The sequence below is a fragment of the Oncorhynchus kisutch genome, linkage group LG2 (genome assembly GCF_002021735.2).
Source record: "Oncorhynchus kisutch isolate 150728-3 linkage group LG2, Okis_V2, whole genome shotgun sequence".
NCBI lineage: Eukaryota > Metazoa > Chordata > Actinopteri > Salmoniformes > Salmonidae > Oncorhynchus > Oncorhynchus kisutch.
Window position 1 is genome coordinate 18,150,779 of NC_034175.2, and position 19,345 is coordinate 18,170,123.

A 19,345-nucleotide genomic window follows, 5' to 3' on the forward strand; every position below is an offset into this window, starting at 1 on the left:
TGTTTGAAGATAACATGCAGTTTGGTTTATTTTGTCAGTTAGCTGACTGGGTGAGGAAGGGAACATTTTGTTCCAGATTCTCTGCTCCCTGGGGTTAGACAGACCAGCTGCAGACATGACTGACTGACCACTTGTCACAGGGAAAACAAAAACACAAAATTAAGCAAACCAAATCATATTTCCAGATGGTGTGGCAAAAATAGCATTATTTAAATCAGACATTCACACTCTGCAACCTCCCAATATGACCTGTAGCAGCCAGGTTAATGACAGTGGGATGGTGGTTTCATTTCATTTCATCCCCTATTAAACCCTGGGCCCATAACAACCCTAGCCATCTACAGGTGTTGTCCTGTCACTCTCAATTAAATGCCCAGCCATCCAGCCACGGAGCTACCAGACTGAACTACACACAACAAGAGTCAGGGCATCATTAGCCATGGGTCAAACAGAATTAGGTTCCAACACCCATACAGTCATGGCTAGGTGCACAGTACATTTTGCAGGGTTAAATCAACACATAAAGAGTACATTTTAACACTATATCAGAGTACATATGGTCCCACTCTACAGAGTGTAAAAAGTACTCTGATTATAGTGTTAATGTAACACTCCATAGTATAAAAAAATGACACTTGGGGTAATTAACGCTCAGTGTTATTTTTATTCAACACTAGGTAGACTCAACAAAATTCCGTTGCAACGAGCAGCACCGCAGATATTGAGATGAACGAGATGCAGGACTTCACCAGGGCACCAAAACAGCAGAGAAGTTGAGCCTCTTGCTTCAACGATCTTAGTTCCAGAATTTGAAATTGACCTAGTGGGCTGTTTACTTTCTGCATCTAGGCCATATCGCTGAGTCTACCTTTAAGACTGTATGGTGTAAAGCCTAATTTGCATATTTCCCATGGTGCCTTTTCTTTGAGTGAATTGTAGAGTTACCACCTATGACTGTATTTGTTAGTAACAGTGACATGGTTGTTGAATTATTTCATTTTAAAGGCCTGTGCCTTTCACCAAATGAGTAGCTCGGTGTGTGTTATCATTCAAATGTAACTTTATGACAATTAGTGATGGGCAGTTCGAGTCTTTTCAGTGAGCCGGCTCATTTGGCTCCGTTCACATAAAATAACAACCTCCCTGTCACTCCTCCACTAACCTCTCTGATTTCCAGTGCGTACTGGGGTATCAGCCGGTTCTGGCACCGTGGCATCAGAGCCAGATCGAAGCTCCTGCGGTGGACGAATGGTTTAAGCGCTCGGAGGAGACCTGGGACGCCGCCCATGTGCACCTACAACGGGCCGTGAGGAGGCAAAAGGCGAGGGCGCCGACTGCCACCGCAGCGAGGCCCCGGTGTTCGCACCGAGGGACTGGGTCTGGCTCTCGACCCGAAACCTGCCCCTCCGCCTGCCCTGCCGGAAAATGGGCCCGCGGTTTGTGGGGCCATTCAAAGTCCTGAGGAGACTGAACGAGGTATGCTACAGGTGACAGCTTCCCCCAGATTACCGTATTAATCCCTCGTTCCATGTGTCTCCTCAGGCCGGTGGTGGCTGGTCCACTCCAGGAGTCTGAGGTGCGGGAGGTTCCTTTGTCCCCTCTGGACATCAAGGGGGCCCCGGTGTATGCTGTTCGAGCCATCGTGGACTCGAGGCGTCGGGCGAGGGGCCTTCAGTACCTCGCGGAGTGGGAGGGGTACGGTCTGGAGGAGAGATGCTGGGTGGAGGATGTTTTGGACCCTTTGTTGCTGCGGGAGTTCCACCGTCTCCATCCGGGTCGCCCTGCGCCTCGTCCTCCGGGTCGTCCCCGAGGTCGGTGTCGGCGCGCGGTCAAGGGGGGATACTGTCACGACTTCCGCCGAAGTCGGTCCCTCTCCTTATTCGGTCGACGTCACCGGCCTTCTAGCCACCGCCGATCCACTTTTCATTTTCCATTTTTTTTGTCTTAGTCTTACACACCTGGTTTCACTCACCCAATTACCTGTTTATTATTTAACCCTATTTGCCTTGTATGTTTGTATTTTGAGTAAAGTACGTTGATTACTCATTTCTGCTGTCCTACACATGACTCTCCACACCAGCTACACACATGACCCCATTACACTCCGAAATGGCTCTTCCAACCTAGAACCATGACAAAAGTGCTCATCTCCAATGTAAAGCCCAAAAGAAAGGATACCATTATGTCAGATCGTGAAATGCACATTCAAATACATTATTACCTGGCTAATTATTAGAAGGCCTGAAAATATCTGCATGGACCAGTTGCACTCTCCCCACTATTTATTGTTTCTGCAGTGAAGGTTCACCCTCGCTACAGAATTATTTTGTAACTTATCTGCTTATCTGTAACTTACAAATCAAGGAGCTTGCGATCTTGCGATTCGGTTCCCATAGTTAACCAAAAAGATCTGTTCAAAAAGAGCGGTTTGTTTGAGAACAACCCATCACTAATGACAATACAATACATTCACTGAGTGTACAAAACATTAGGAACACTAATATTGAGTTGCACCCCCCTTTGTCCTCAGAACAGCCTCAATTCTTCGGGGCAAGGACTCTACAAGGTGTCGAAAATGTTCCACAAGGGTGCTGGCCTTGCTGACTCCAATGCTTTCCACACGGGAAACTGTTGAGCGTGAAAAACCCTGAAGCGTTACAATTCTTAGCACAATCAAACCGGTGCGCATGCCTGGCACCTTCTACCATACCCCGTTCAAAGGCACTTAAATCTTTTGTCTTGCCCATTCACCCTCTGAATGGCACACATACACAATCCATGTCTCAATTGTCTCAAGGCATAACAATTCTTCTTTAACCTGTCTCCTCTCCTTCATCTCCACTGATTGAAGTAGATTTAACAAGTGACATCAATAAGGGATCATAGCTTTCACCTATCTTTATGTAGCATAAAATGAATAAATTGGTTGATTAATCCCAGCCATGCTATCCCAACCATGCTATCCCAGCCATGCTATCCCAGCCATGCTATCCCAAACATGCTATCCCAACCATGCTATCCCAGCCATGCCATCCCAACCATGCTATCCCAACCATGCTATCCCAGCCTTGCTATCCCAGCCATGCTATCCCAACCATGCTATCCCAACCATGCTATCCCAGCCTTGCTATCCCAGCCATGCTATCCCAACCATGCAATCCCAGCCATGCTATCCAAACCATGCTATCCCAACCTTGCTATCCCAGCCATGCTATCCCAGGCATGCTATCCAAACCATGCTATCTCAGCCATGCTATCCCAACCTTGCTATCCCAGCCATGCTATCCAAACCATGCTATCCCAACCATGCTATCCCAACCATGCTATCCCAGCCATGCTATCCAAACCATGCTATCCCAGCCATGCTATCCATACCATGCTATCCCAACCTTGCTATCCCAACCATGCTATCCCAGCCATGCTATCCCAACCTTGCTATCCCAGCCATGCTATCCCAGCCATGCTGCCCAGAAAATAATAAGTAACTCTGTAAACTTGCTGCCTTGAATCAGGTTTGAAGGCGAGGAAGAGCAATATGAGCTCGTAATGAAAATAAAAACATGATGCTTGGTTGAATTAAAGATCATGTTTGGCCATCTGCCCAGCCTCCATCAGATGAAGAGACTGTTGCTTCTATAGCCTAACTATGGGGAGTTTCCAACTGTTTACACAATACTGTATGTACTGTATATGTTTTGCAAAGGCTGGTTTATTCAGGTAAAAAATATCCCTTGATCCAAGATGATTATGGAGAATGTAGCTACATTTATGCTTTAGTGTAGATAATTGCAATGTAGCTGTCAAGACTTCGCTTCTGACTAAGAGCATAGAGAACTGAGCTAAAAACAGCCTTTTTGTAAGCTGTCTTAAGCCATTAACCATGAACAGTAAACCTTCTCATTTGAATGTTCTGATTGGTTCCTCACACCTTCATACGTCTTACTGAAAAATACAAAGGACAACATAATTCCATGCAGTGCAGGAAAATATGATAAATACAATGCATTATTTGTGTGCATGCACAACAGAAAATTTAATTTCACAGACTTTATTGATGCACAGTTTGTGCTCATAATTCAATAACTTCTTCAAGGGTGGGAAAGAATTTTCCAATCCTACCCACTAAACCTTGCAGAGATAATGATACACTTACTGAATCTATAAATTATGCAGTTTTGGAAGCATTTCCTTTCACATACAACAACATTCAAAATCCATATTATTGGGCGACTTCAATTCGAGCAGTCTTTGTTTACTGTGGAGGTCAGTTATCGGTCTTGGAAGTCTTGCAAAGCCATTATAGCTGTAGTGACCCAAGAGCAATCTGAGAGCAGAATAGACAGCGGCAGTGGCACTGGCAGAATAGACATTAAGATCCCATTCAAGCTGCAATACAGTTATTAGTCTCATTGGAAGATATATGATTTCAAATAATTCCATTTTCATTCAAATGTTCCAAATAAATCTTTATTGAAAGGATTTCTATAACAATTCAGCCTATCAACAAAAATACATCAGTATCCAGAAGCATACTCTTCAATATCGTTTGACCCTAATGGCACACCTTGGGAGCACTCTCCCAACCTCGAATGCATTACCCAACTATAGAGATATAGTTTATCATCACAACAGGGAAAATTTGAAACAGCATGATGGGTATCGGCAACAACTTAAGTTACCACACACCTCTCACTGTTACAAATCATGAGATGGGGCACAGGGTAGGAAGGATGAATGTGCATCTAGCGGTATCTAACTTCCCTCATCCTTGTAGGGGTTGGTTAGGCTGCCTGGGAGGGAGTAGAGCAGCGGAGGGAATGGGATGAGATGAAAGGGATTCATTCTCCAACAGTTTGAGGTTAACAGCTTGTCATTGGGCTTCCTTATCTGATGCCTGAGATCGATGGCAGAGTGGCCAGTGACCACAAACACATCCGTTCTCTAACCCCACAATGAACAATCCTGCCAATCCCCAGTATATCGGCAGCAGGGGTGAATGGTGATATAAAATCATTAACCACCCTCCTCAATTGCTGTCCAGGGCCTGTATTCTTGTTTTTCTCCCAATACTGCATAAATGGAGGAAATTCAAGGGTTTGGCAGAGGACGATGCCAATTACAAATAATGTTTTTCATTCGTATTGTACTGAGAAATGAGAAATGTCATGCTTGTGTAAGAAAGTTTGATCGATGGAGGGAATGACTGCATATGTCTTTCATTCTTACGAATCTGTTTCTATAGGCTACTACTTTGTTGAGCAGGAGGTAAGATGAGCCAGTGAAGCGGTGAGTGTGTCCAGGTGTCTGTAGAAAGGTCACCAAGGGGTATTATAGCTGTGGGATGTCTTAAAGGTTACCGCCATCATGCTCCATCCAATATTAATAACACCAGACTACCTAGCAAGACCCCCTGCAGGTAAACAAGACCATTTAGAAAAGGAGGTGTCATAAGGATCCATAGAGGACTATTACAGAGTACTTTGTGTCAATGTACTTCAAGCCAAACCTCTTCTAGTGTCACCTCATGTCTAGTGTAGGAAACAAGTGAAAGCTAAAGTATACCACTGTACCGAAGTGAATATGTCGTCTTTTCAAACCCAGACATTCTTCAGGATTTCTTCCGAAAGGTCACACAGTCAGGTAGTCAATGACTCCCTTGTGTTTCTAGTGGTTTCCATGACTTTATCGATCCAGTGACGACATCAAGGAGAGCTTAAAGGTTATAGTCAAGTAGGCCATCTTTTGCGTTGTCTACCTGTATGTCTAGGTCCAGGATATTATAATGACTGGCTTTCATAGCAGCCAAGACAAATGTTTTGCTATTAAAAATGCTTATAAACACAAGGCCGTGTCCTCTATAAGGATTTGGCAGTCTTCCTCCGGCTAATATTTTAAAAAGGTGCATTGCTCAAACCACTCCCAAAATGGAAATATTTGCCTGTTAAATCGGTGGTATAAACAATGGTAAAGAAAATATCAAAATGTGAATGAATCTTTTGCCGGCGAGTCACGGACAACAGGCATTTGTTTAAGACAAAGGCAAAGACAGATGTAGGCCAGATGTTTATGTGCATGTAAAACGCTGCCACATTACGTATTGCCAAACATTTACATAATGAACCGATAGAGAAATGTATCATTATTAATTTTTAAAAGAAAGTTTAGGTTGAAAATGAATAATTATCAATTTCTCTATCAGTTCATTATGTAAATGTTTGGCAAATGTTTGGCTACTGCTCTATCCTCTTACTGTTAAGTCCCATCCCTGGAATAGTTTCCATGCCACAAATGTGGATTAGACGCCAAATCTGGTATTCCAAATTGAATGCAAATAAGCCAAACCTCAAGCTGTTGCCTGTGGCTTTTTAAATAGGGTACAGTGCCTTGCAAAAGTATTCATCCCTCTTGGTGTTTTTCCTATTTTTTGCATTACAACCTGTCATTTAAATGGATTTTGATTTCATGTAATGGACATACACAAAATAGTCCAAATTAGTGAAGTGAAATGAAAAAAATAACTTGTTTCAAGAGTAAATGTCTTTCTTTTTTTTTACGGAAAATTGGTGCCTGCATATGTATTCACCCACTTTGCTATGAAGCCCCTAAATAAGATTGTGTGCAACCAATTACCTTCAGAAGTCACATAATTAGTTAGATTGCACACAGGTGGACTTTATTTAAGTGTCACATGATCTCAGTATATACACACACCTGTTCTGAAAGGCCCCAGAGTCTGCAACATCACTAAGCAAGGGGCACCACCAAGCAAGCGGCACCATGAAGACCAAGGAGCTCTCCAAACAAGTCAGGGACAAAGCTGTGGAGAAGTACAGATCAGGGTTGGGTTATAAAAAAATATCCCAAACTTTGAACATCCCACGGAGCACCATTAAATCCATTATTAAAGAATATGGCACCATATTATTAAGAATATGGCACCACAACAAACCTGCTGAGAGAGGGCAGCACACCAAAACTCACAGACCAGGCAAGGAGGGCAACAAAGAGACCAAAGATAACCCTGAAGGAGCTGCAAAGCTCCACAGTGGAGATTGGAGTATCTGTCCATAGCACCACTTTAATTCGTATACGCCACAGAGCTGGGCTTTACGGAAGAATGTCCAGAAAAAATACATTGCTTAAGAAAAAAATATGCAAACACGTTTGGTGTTCGCCAAAAGGCATGTGGGAGACTCCCCAAACATATGGAAGAAGGTACTCTGGTCAGATGAGACTAAAATGTAGCTATTTGGCCATCAAGGAAAACTCTATGTCTGGCGCAAACCCAACACCTCTCATCACCCCGAGAAGACAATCTATGTTTTTCATCGGCAGGGACTGGGAAACTGGTCACAATTAAAGAAATGATGGATGGCGCTAAATACATGGAAATTCCTGAGGGAAACCTGTTTCAGTCTTCCAGAGATTTGAGACTAGGATGGAGGTTCACCTTCCAGCAGGACAATGACCCTAAGCATACTGCTAAAGCAACACTCGAGTGGTTTAAGGGGAAACATTTAAATGTTTTGGAATGGCCTAGTCAAGCCCAGACCTCAATCCAATTGAGAATCTGTGGTATGACTTAAAGATTGCTGTACACCAGCGGAACCCATCCAACTTGAAGGAGCTGGAGCAGTTATGCCTTGAAGAATGGGCAAAAATCCCAGTGGCTAGATGTGCCAAGCTTATAGAGACATACCCCAAGAGACTTGCAGCTATAATTGCTGCAAAAGGTGGCTCTACAAAGTATTGACTTTGGAGGGGTGAATAGTTATGCACGCTCAAGTTGTCTTATTTGTTATTTGTTTCACAATAAAAGAACATGTGCATCTTCAAAGTGGTAGGCATGTTGTGTAAATCAAATGATAAACCCCCCCCCCCCCCCCAATAAATCTATTATAATTCCAGGTTGTAAGGCAACAAAATAGGAAAAATGCCAAGGGGGTGAATACTTTTGCAAGCCACTGTAGTTTGTAGTGCTCTCTCAGCCAATGCTTTACCCTCAGGAGCAGAGCGGGTGTCTTTCTTTGTTGTTGTATTTATGCAACAACTTAATACTATACAGTTCAAGACCCCGCCCTTCACCATAGAACAAAGCCCTGGCTTCTTAAGGTGGGCCCAAGGACTTGACTAAAATCTGAATACCAAATATTGTGAAGAACAAATCTCCTGCTTAAACGTGCAGGTCCTCTTTTACAGAGCAAACAAATCAATGCACAAAATAAGAGAATGTTATATTCCTCTTAGCTTAATGGCACAGAGAATAAAGGTATATTGGTGCTACCAACACACCTCCGGCTTTAAAAATGGCCTCAGCCTGCTGCTCTTTTGACCTAGCTAAGAGGTCCCAAAGTAGAAAATCGTCTCGCTGCAACAAACTGCCATACATTCCAAAGATCATGTGAGTCACACAGCCTTGTAGGAAGAGAATGTGCAAGTATTCCTTCCTTCCCACTATATGGTATACCTCCAACACAGTTCTGTGAACTGTGCATCCCCCTAAGGCTCTGAAAAGCCCCTCAGACCCCGACCCTCCTGCAGCCTTGATCTTGTGTTTAACAATAGATGGTGGTCAGGCCAGCTAGTTACTGTTTCCTCTACCTTTACGGAGCCTCCTAGCCCAGGCTACAAGGCCACTGGACCTGGATACCTCAGCAGCAACTTCCCTTTTCTATTCTGTGGCACTGGACTCCATGGTGGTAAGAGAGAGCTTTGATGGTATCTTTCGGCAGTTGATATCCTTTCAAAGTAAATGAAAAATAATTTCCCCAAAACTGACACAGGGTCAGTGAGGTAGTATTGTACACTTTCTTCTTAGCGTGTCTGTATAATGCCTGTATTCCCATTGATGAAAACAATATACTATGCACGTATTTTCAGGGATGAGAACTCCATAAGTAAGGAGACAATAGATATCAGACTGTGAATAAGGCATACAAAAGAGAGAGAGAGAGAGAGAGAGAGAGAGAGAGAGAGAGAGAGAGAGAGAGAGAGAGAGAGAGAGAGAGAGAGAGAAAGGTAGGGTTAATGCTTGTTCATTTAGCCTACATTGGATATCAATTTAGGGAGTGTTTCTGCTAGCAGCCTCATCGGAGGGTATCGATTTATTGATTTATGAGTTAAGTTGAAACTGCACCATGGGAAAAAGAGCCTCGTTCTGTTTATATGGGAATCGATACTACAACTCTAAATGGTGAGAAATATGTGTGTGTATGAGAGAGAGAGAGAGAGAGAGAGAGAGAGAGAGAGAGAGAGAGAGAGAGAGAGAGAGAGATGTTGGAACATTACACAAGGTTACTGCCTAAACTCTGTGATTTGATTTAGGATCACTTTTACCATATAACAGGCAACAGCCTCTGTTTCCCAGGTAGAAAACAAGACCAAGGAATAAGAAGGAAAAAGAAAAAGGATTTATTCACAATACCGTATTGCTATTGCATTATATATCAATCACAGTGTATTACTCCTGGGTTATTCAAATATCTGCACCGTTGATATGTCAAACCATCTTAGTTCATCATTTCACTTGTCAGTTTTCGTGTGAGAGTCGAGGGGAAATAACATTAAATGTATCTAAAATATCAATATGTTATAGAAATGTCACCATAAAGATTCATTTTCGATAAGTTATTCCATTCAGGGTCAGATAAAAGCTTGAAATAATATGAGAGAAATCTCATCTAATGACTTTCCCAGCTGTGGATGAAATATTAAACAGAGGCCTCTGGGGCACACTAGCTATGTGATTCTTAATTCTTTTTTTAAACAACATTTTAAGTGAAGTTAATTGCTTTAAGAAAGCGGGAGAGAGGGAAATAATTGTATTGTATTATGGTGCATAGGTTTGCATGATGTGTATTGGACTGTATTCCTGATGCATTGGAATGAATGCAAGTGCCCATGAATGGGCCTAAAACATAGATACACTCAAAAGACAATGGCTAATATAGACACCTACGACCTTTAAAACAGAGTGGACTGCCTATTGCTGTCACACTTTAAGCATAGTATATTTTATAAAGGCTACATCAACCGTTCATAAACCCTTCGTCGATTCTTAATTTGACCCTCATTTGAAATGAAAGAGAATTATCTTTCTTTTATGTAGGTCTACCATTTATGAGGATTGGGGTTTACTTCCAGGCTGTCCAGGTTCTGAAGAATCCCCAGTCTAGACTATCCTTTACCACTGCAGCCATCTATCTCAGAGACAGTCTTCTGACCCAAAAACAAATTCTATTTTTTATCGTCTATTGTCACCAGGCTTGTTCAAATGTACCTCACTCTCTAGAGAATGAGACAGAAAGAGAGCGAGAGAAAATAAGAAAAGCCTGCTGTTATACAGATACATTTTCTCTTTGGTCAGAAATGCAATAGGTCCATTTATAGTGCTTTCAGAAATGTAATCTAGCTTGGCGGTGGAGAAATGTAGCCTGCCTTGGCTTCAGATGATTCTGATAGCAGAGTGATAACAGGTAAAGCCCTAGACGTTCTGCTGAGCATCCTGAACAGTGTTTACTCCCAACTCTGTCCTTTCTGCTGTCTGTGTGTGGCGATGACAATGCAGCCAGGGAGATTTGCCCACCTCCTTTCTGCCAATGTCCTCCCAGGCTGATGAGATGCTTAAGCAATGTTAACAGAATACAGAGTGATGGGTGGAGAAGAGTGGGAATTACAAAATGCTGAGCAGCAATCTCCTTTACAGCATTCCTTAGGCGGGCTCTTGGACCCTAAACACATTGACTCTCTCCCTGAGGGTGGAATAGGGGTAGATATGAATGTAAATGGACTGGAAAAAGAGACTGCTGAGTCCACACACAGATGGTTGTGTCAAGCTGGCACTGGCAGGGTGGCACGTGGATGCCTTGGCACACCGCAGCATCTGGCACGGGTGGCATGGAGGAAAGCACACCCCGCCAGAGTTGGTTTATCTCACCACCCAGCATTCAGGAAGACAATAGCTGTGGAAATGCAGTTTCCGCCTCTCCGCCCTCCCCTGCTGGGGTGTTGGTTTGGGCCGTGCGCGGGGAGGGAGGGTCAGGGTTTTATGGTAATCTCCTTCTGTGGGTGACAGAATTACTCTGGGCTGGGTGGTCGCTGGGAAGAGAAGAGAGCGTCTTTCACTAAACAAATGAGAGGTTTTACTGACTAAATGAGAGGCCGTTTCCTGTGGCAGCACAGCTCTCACTAAACTAAAGCACACTTGAATGAATCGATTGAGTTCCCACCTTCTCTGGCTAACAATCCCTTCCCAAATATAGTTGGCAGACTGCAATCTCTGTGTAATTATGTAATTGGTCTTAAGCTTAGTGTTCTTCTCAGGAATAATAATGGTGATTGTGTAACAGACAAATAACATGGCTGCCTAGAGGAGGAGGGAGGAGAGGAGCCTGGATGCAGCCTGAAGCCCAGAACCAAGGATAACAGAAAACTCAACAATAGGTTTTGATTACATGATGGAAATGACAGAAAATAAACCATGTTAAGTGGTATTCAACTTACTGAGCTTTTCTATCGCTCTCTTTCCTTTTGAGTAGTTGTCGGTATCGGCGAGATGTTTATAAACCATAAAGTTAATGACTGTTTATTTTCTTTTAAGCAAAGGCTGAATTTAGAAATAGACAACAAAATCCAATCCAGAATGAAGAGATAACCACCGTTCCCAGACAATTGACATCTATCCTTAACTGAGCCATGCTAAATCTTTATAACAACCACAGATTTTATAGCACTACATATCTACCAAAATAGAAAAGCAACAGAGAATAGGATGGTATCAGTGTGAGGCACAGATCTAGATCCTCCTGTAAATGTCCTGAAGCCAGTGTGTGTTCCTGTTCCACACACAGAGCCCCCTCATCCTCTCCTGGGTATGTGTTGTTCCTACCGCAATACAACTCATTACCGGGGCTCAACGGTCTGCACACCACTGTGTACCACTCACAATGTATGCTACCTACCTACAATGACCAAATAAAGTGTGTATATTAAACTAATCTGCAATATAAATGTTTACTTGTATCGTGTTGTTTTTAGTGTATACTATAACTAACCTGAAGTTCTTTTTTTTTTACTGTGAACAATTGAATAAAAATAGGATTTGGTGGCTTCATTACAAGAATGTCTTAGCATTGAGCCCATAAAGATTCCAGCAGGCCAAACAGAACCAAACAGAAGCAAGAGGATTAGTGTTGGGCCAGTCAATCATATAGGCGGCCATTTTGGCAGACACCTCATAAGTCCGTTCTACATAAGGGGCCAACAGTCTGGTTTCCATTTCCCCATATTGTGTGGAGATCCTGCAAAGTCCCGAAATTTGGCATAGATTTTCCATAAAGGCAGCCCAAGCTTAACTACATTGAGAGATGTCTAGGGATCCACAATTAAAACACACACACATGCAAGCAGTGGCACACACACTCACACACAGCCAGACAAAATCATCTAAAAAGTGGTGACACGGAATACATTTTTGTTCCTCTGATTCAAACTATTACTTATATTGCGACACAGACATAAAGGCCGTTGTACGTAGGAACAATAGGTGTTTACAGCCATGACCATAATCAGGCATTACAATAAACCCTCTGTGTCACCTGCAAGCTCATAGAAAACATAACAGAACATTTTATAAATACTTCTAAGTTAATTCATTGCATTGAAAATGGCTGACAGAGCCAAGACAGTATAATAATGTTGAAGGTCTGTCCAGTACTGAGGCTCCAATCAAGAGGAAAGACTTTGAGTGGGATTAGAGGGACATTGGGCCCTTCCAGAAGGACAGAATGGTGCAGTAGTCTCCAGCAGAGGAGCATCATTAACTCACCACAGACAGAAGTGCTGCTGGGCTGAGGAGAAGAGTTGCAGTGGATTAACTGGGGCCAAAGTTCAGTACTACTATCGATCATTGAGGAAGAAAAAAAAAAGGTTTTACCATCCACTATCTATATTAAATCAAATGTGGAAACGGGAATGACATAATATATTCCTTTGGTTTCAATTAAACATGGTGAACAATTAATTCTGGGATTTTAAATTTAACTAAGCAAGTCAGTTAAGAACAAATTCAAATTTTCAATGACGGCCTAGGAACGGTGGGTTAAGTGCCTTATTCAGAACGACATATTTTACCTTGTCAGCTCAGGGATTTGATCTTGCAACCTTTCAGCTGCTAGTCCAACGCTCTAACCCCTAGGCTAGGAGCGTTGAATATGAGCAGGAGCAAAAAGGTGGTGTTATACGATTGATTCACTATGAAAGTGACTGAAAACAACCACACACAGTGCATAAATCACATTTCACACTTTATCTTAAAAATATGGTAATGGTGTTGTTGTGTGAATGATTTATGACAGACACACACACACAGACACAGATGCTGCAAGCAAAGCGACAGGCATGCAGCAGACACATTCTCTTTTACACACACTCAATGCTGATAAAACGGATTCAGCAGTGGTGGGCTTTTGCCTCACATACTCAATCAAACACACACACACACACACACACACACACACACACACACACACACACACACACACACACACAGCGACACCATTCCTTTGCATGCCTTCACACAGAGATAAGCCTCTCAAGTGAGAAAGACTGAGCAGATCAAACACCTCACAAACTCACAAACACACACGCACCATGCCTGTCGCTTCACCACGACCTCCTCTCAGATTATTGCTTTCTGATGTAATTATCTCCCATACAGTGGGGATTATGTGTTCACTTTTGTTTCCCAGTGATCTGTGTCTGCCATCGTTCTAATGTGTTCTCTCTGTGCACCCTATTCTCAGGAGAATCCTAACAAAGACTAGCTGACCTTGTCTCTATTTAGCTGCTTCCACTCTCTGATGCTAACCCACAGGCGTTACCGGACAGGGAATGGATTGGAACATGGGGAAATGATTCGCATCAGATATAAAGGAATACGAATGGGAGATTATGGTACTGCTGTGGATAGTGGTGAGAGTGAGGAAGGGGCATTATCAGCTTTGCACAGTTTGGACTGTTTTTCCAGTCTTTTGTGATTATGGATAAGTCATTAAAAGTACTAGATTAATAGAGCAATAACTGCCCAGTTCAGCATTTGCTGAAGTGCCAAGAGTGTGCAACGCTGTCAAAGGCAATTACTTTGAAGAATCTCAAATATAAAATATATTTTGATTTGTTTAACACTTTTTTGGTTACTACAAGACTTCATATGTGTTATTTCATTGTTTTGCAATGTAGAAAATTGCAAAAATAAAGAAAAACCCTGGAATGAGTAGGTACAGTGCCTTGCGAAAGTATTCGGCCCCCTTGAACTTTTCGACCTTTTGCCACATTTCAGGCTTCAAACATAAAGATATAAAACTGTATTTGTTTGTGAAGAATCAACAACAAGTGGGACACAATCATGAAGTGGAACGACATTTATTGGATATTTCAAACTTTTTTAACAAATCAAAAACTGAAAAATTGGGTGTGCAAAATTATTCAGCCCCCTTAAGTTAATACTTTGTAGCGCCACCTTTTGCTGCGATTACAGCTGTAAGTCGCTTGGGGTATGTCTCTATCAGTTTTGCACATCGAGAGACTGACATTTTTTCCCATTCCTCCTTGCAAAACAGCTCGAGCTCAGTGAGGTTGGATGGAGAGCATTTGTGAACAGCGGTTTTCAGTTCTTTCCACAGATTCTCGATTGGATTCAGGTCTGGACTTTGACTTGGCCATTCTAACACCTGGATATGTTTATTTTTGAACCATTCCATTGTAGATTTTGCTTTATGTTTTGGATCATTGTCTTGTTGGAAGACAAATCTCCGTCCCAGTCTCGGGTCTTTTGCAGACTCCATCAGGTTTTCTTCCAGAATGGTCCTGTATTTGGCTCCATCCATCTTCCCATCAATTTTAACCATCTTCCCTGTCCCTGCTGAAGAAAAGCAGGCCCAAACCATGATGCTGCCACCACCATGTTTGACAGTGGGGATGGTGTGTTCAGGGTGATGAGCTGTGTTGCTTTTACGCCAAACATAACGTTTTGCATTGTTGCCAAAAAGTTAAATTTTGGTTTCATCTGACCAGAGCACCTTCTTCCACATGTTTGGTGTGTCTCCCAGGTGGCTTGTGGCAAACTTTAAACAACACTTTTTATGGATATCTTTAAGAAATGGCTTTCTTCTTGCCACTCTTCCATAAAGGCCAGATTTGTGCAATATACGACTGATTGTTGTCCTATGGACAGAGTCTCCCACCTCAGCTGTAGATCTCTGCAGTTCATCCAGAGTGATCATGGGCCTCTTGGCTGCATCTCTGATCAGTCTTCTCCTTGTATGAGCTGAAAGTTTAGAGGGTCGGCCAGGTCTTGGTAGATTTGCAGTGGTCTGATACTCCTTCCATTTCAATATTATCGCTTGCACAGTGCTCCTTGGGATGTTTAAAGCTTGGGAAATCTTTTTGTATCCAAATCCGGCTTTAAACTTCTTCACAACAGTATCTCGGACCTGCCTGGTGTGTTCCTTGTTCTTCATGATGCTCTCTGCGCTTTTAACGGACCTCTGAGACTATCACAGTGCAGGTGCATTTATACGGAGACTTGATTACACACAGGTGGATTGTATTTATCATCATTAGTCATTTAGGTCAACATTGGATCATTCAGAGATCCTCACTGAACTTCTGGAGAGAGTTTGCTGCACTGAAAGTAAAGGGGCTGAATAATTTTGCACGCCCAATTTTTCTGTTTTTGATTTGTTAAAAAAGTTTGAAATATCCAATAAATGTCCTTCCACTTCATGATTGTGTCCTACTTGTTGTTGATTCTTCACAAAAAAATACAGTTTTATATCTTTATGTTTTAAGCCTGAAATGTGGCAAAAGGTCGCAAAGTTCAAGGGGGCCGAATACTTTCGCAAGGCACTGTATGTTCAAACTTCTGACTGGTAGTGTATACTATATATTTTACTGCTCTATGGATATAATTACTGCTTGGATAACCTTATTTACTAATATGTATGGATTTATTTGTTCACTCTTTATGCAGTGCGCACTGCAGAAAACACTGGAAGAATTATCACAGTGAATTATTGTAATGTTTGTTTATGTGTCAAATCCCATAAGGGATGGGTTGGCAACCAGAGGTCGACCGATTAATCGGAATGGTCAAATAATTAGGGCCGAGGTCAAGTTTTCATAACAATCGGAAATTGGTACTTTTGGACACCGATTTGGCGTTTTTTTTTTTTACGCCTTTATTTAACTAAGCAAGTCAGTTAAGAACACATTCTTATTTTCAATGACGGCCTAGGAACTGTGGGTTAACTGCCTTGTTCAGGGGCAGAATGACAGATTTTTACCTTTTCAGCTCCGGGATTCAATCTTGCAACCTTACAGTTAACTAGTCCAACGCACTAACCACCTGCCTCTCATTGCACTCCACGAGGAGCCTGCCTGTTACGCAAATGCAGTAGAAGCCAAGGTAAGTTGCTAGCTAGCATTAAACTTATCTTATAAAAAAACAATCAATCCTAATCAATAGTTAACTACACATGGTTGATGATATTACTAGTTTATCTACCGTGTCCTGCGTTGCATATAATCGATGTAATGCAGGGGGATGATTTAACAAAAGCGCATTTGCAAAAAAAGCACAATCTTTGCACGACTGTACCTAACCATAAACACCAATGCCTTTCTTAAAATCAATACACAGAATTATATATTTTTAAACCTGCATATTTAGCTAAAAGAAATTCAGGTTAGCAGGCAATATTAACCAGGTGAAATTGTGTCACTTCTCTTGCATTCATTGCACGCAGAGTCAGGGTATTTGCAACAGTTTGGGCAGCCTGGCTCATTGCGAACTAATTTGCCAGAATTTTACGTAATTATAACATAACATTGAAGGTTGTACAATGTAACAGGAATATTTAGACTTAGGGATGCCACCCGTTAGATAAAATAGCGAACGGTTCCATATTTCACTGAAATAATAAACGTTTTGTTTTCGAAATGATAGTTTCCGGATGTTATTATGTTATAATTAAGTCTATGATTTGATATTTGATAGAGCAGTCTGACTGAGCGATGGTAGGCAGCAGCAGGCTCGTAAGCATTCATTCAAAGAGCACTTTCGTGCGTTTTGCCAGCAGCTCTTCGCAATGCTTCAAGCATTGAGCTGTTTATGACTTCAAGCCTATCAACTCCCCGAGATTAGGCTGGTGTAACCGATGTGAAATGGCTTAGCTAGTTAGCGGGGTGCGCGCTAATAACGTTTCAAACGTCACTCGCTCTGAGACTGGGAGTAGTTGTTCCCCTTGCTCTGCTTGGGTAACGCTGCTTCGAGGGTGTCTGTTGTCGATGTGTTCCTGGTTCGAGCCCAGGTAGGGGCGGGGAGAGGGACGGAAGCTATACTGTTACACTGGCAATACTAAAGTGCCTATAAGAACATCCAATTGTCAAAGGTATATGAAATACAAATGGTATATAGAGAAATAGTCCTATAAATACTATATTAACTACAACCTAAAACCTCTTACCTTGGAATATTGAAGTCTCATGTTAAAAGGAACCACCAACTTTCATATGTTCTCATGTTCTGAGCAAGGAACTTAAACGTTAGCTTTTTTACATGGCACATATTGTACTTTTATTTTCTTCTCCAACACTTTGTTTTTGCATTATTTAAACCAAATTGAACATGTTTCATTATTTATTTAAGGCTAAATGGATTTTTATTGATGTATTATATTAAGTTAAAATAAGTGTTCATTCAGTATTGTTGTAATTGTCATTATTACAAATAAAATAAAAAATCGGCCGATTAGATCGGTAGCAACTTTTTTTTGTCATCCAATAATCAGTATCGGCGTTGAAAAATCATAAATCGGTCGACCTCTATTGACAACACGCCATTTGAAAATAAAATACAATAAATACAATGTAATTTATTAATTCAGTCATTCAAATAGGGCAATGGGGAAATCGTAATACTAACAATGCTGTGTGTGTGTGTGTGTGTGTGTGTGTGTGTGTGTGTGTGTGTGTGTGTGTGTGTGTGTGTGTGTGTGTGAATGAACAGAATGAACAGGGAGGGGGGAATCAGTATACAAAACCATGCTAGAGCTGTCACTAGCCAAGTCGAAATTGGATTAGTGTCACCCTTGATAAGGAGAAGGGCAAAAAAAGGAAGAGGGAAAAATTGGAAGAAGGAAACGGCTACTTTTTTTCTCCCCCTTGCAATAATTTCATTTCAAATTCAGGGCACTGAACGCATAAACACACTGTTATAGAGCCGGGTAAAGTTAATGGAATATTTATATGCAGACTCCAGAATATTTCTTTCTTTTTCTCAGCAGTCAGTTTTTTCCTTCGTTTTACAACTGCCTTTGTTAGGCTTTGACACCATTTCTGCACATCCAAGAGGACTGTGTTTCCATTGGAGGCTGTTGAAAAGGCCTTGTAGAGAGCGAGGAAATGGGAGCTGTGATTTGTCAGGGACTATTAGCTTCTCACCACACCGACTCACATAGAAATCAATGCAAAGGAATAACGGACCGCCCCACACCATGCTTTCTAAACTGCTCTGGAAGATTCAATAAACTAATGCAGAGAGGGTGGGAAGATAAGAGTATTAAGTATTAGTGCGACCCATAACAATATATCTAGCTACAGTACAGCATCTCTGCAGGGATGAGGGAAGAGAGAGACAGAGAGAGAGACAGAGAGAGACAGAGACAGAGACAGAGAGAGAGAGGTGAATGTATTGAGACTGGGACAGATGAGTGAGTGAAAAAAAGAGTGTAAAAAGTGGGGAAAGGGAGAGAGAAGAGGAAAATGGGGAAAAGACAGACAAACAGACAGACGTAAGAAAGCAAAAACTAAGAACTTAAAGGGGGGTGGAGAGAAGGGGAGAGAGGAAGGGAGAGTGGGAGGCCCTAGGAAGATAAAGCCACACAATTCGCCCCATCGCCATTGTTGTTAACATTCAGCTAGAGTAGCTGCTACCTCTGCCGCTGTGTATACAGTAAAACCAATAAGAGGCTGGTATCATGGGATTGAGGGAGAGAAATATGGCACATTGTTGGCTGGGAAAGCGATAAGGGAGGAGATTGAGAGATGGGAGCCGGATAGACTCCTATTAAGTATTCAACTACAGGGCACAATAGTTACAGCACCGTAGCTGAGATTTCCATTTGTCCCATCCTGTGAATCATCCATACAGCTATTGTGCAGTCACGGGCCAGTTTTACTACAGGATTTACAATTGTATCACTCTTTCAATGGAGCAGAACATTTATGCAGCCAACTTAGGTGTGCGGAATCAGGTATGCACTATGCATGATCTCTTCCACCTGGC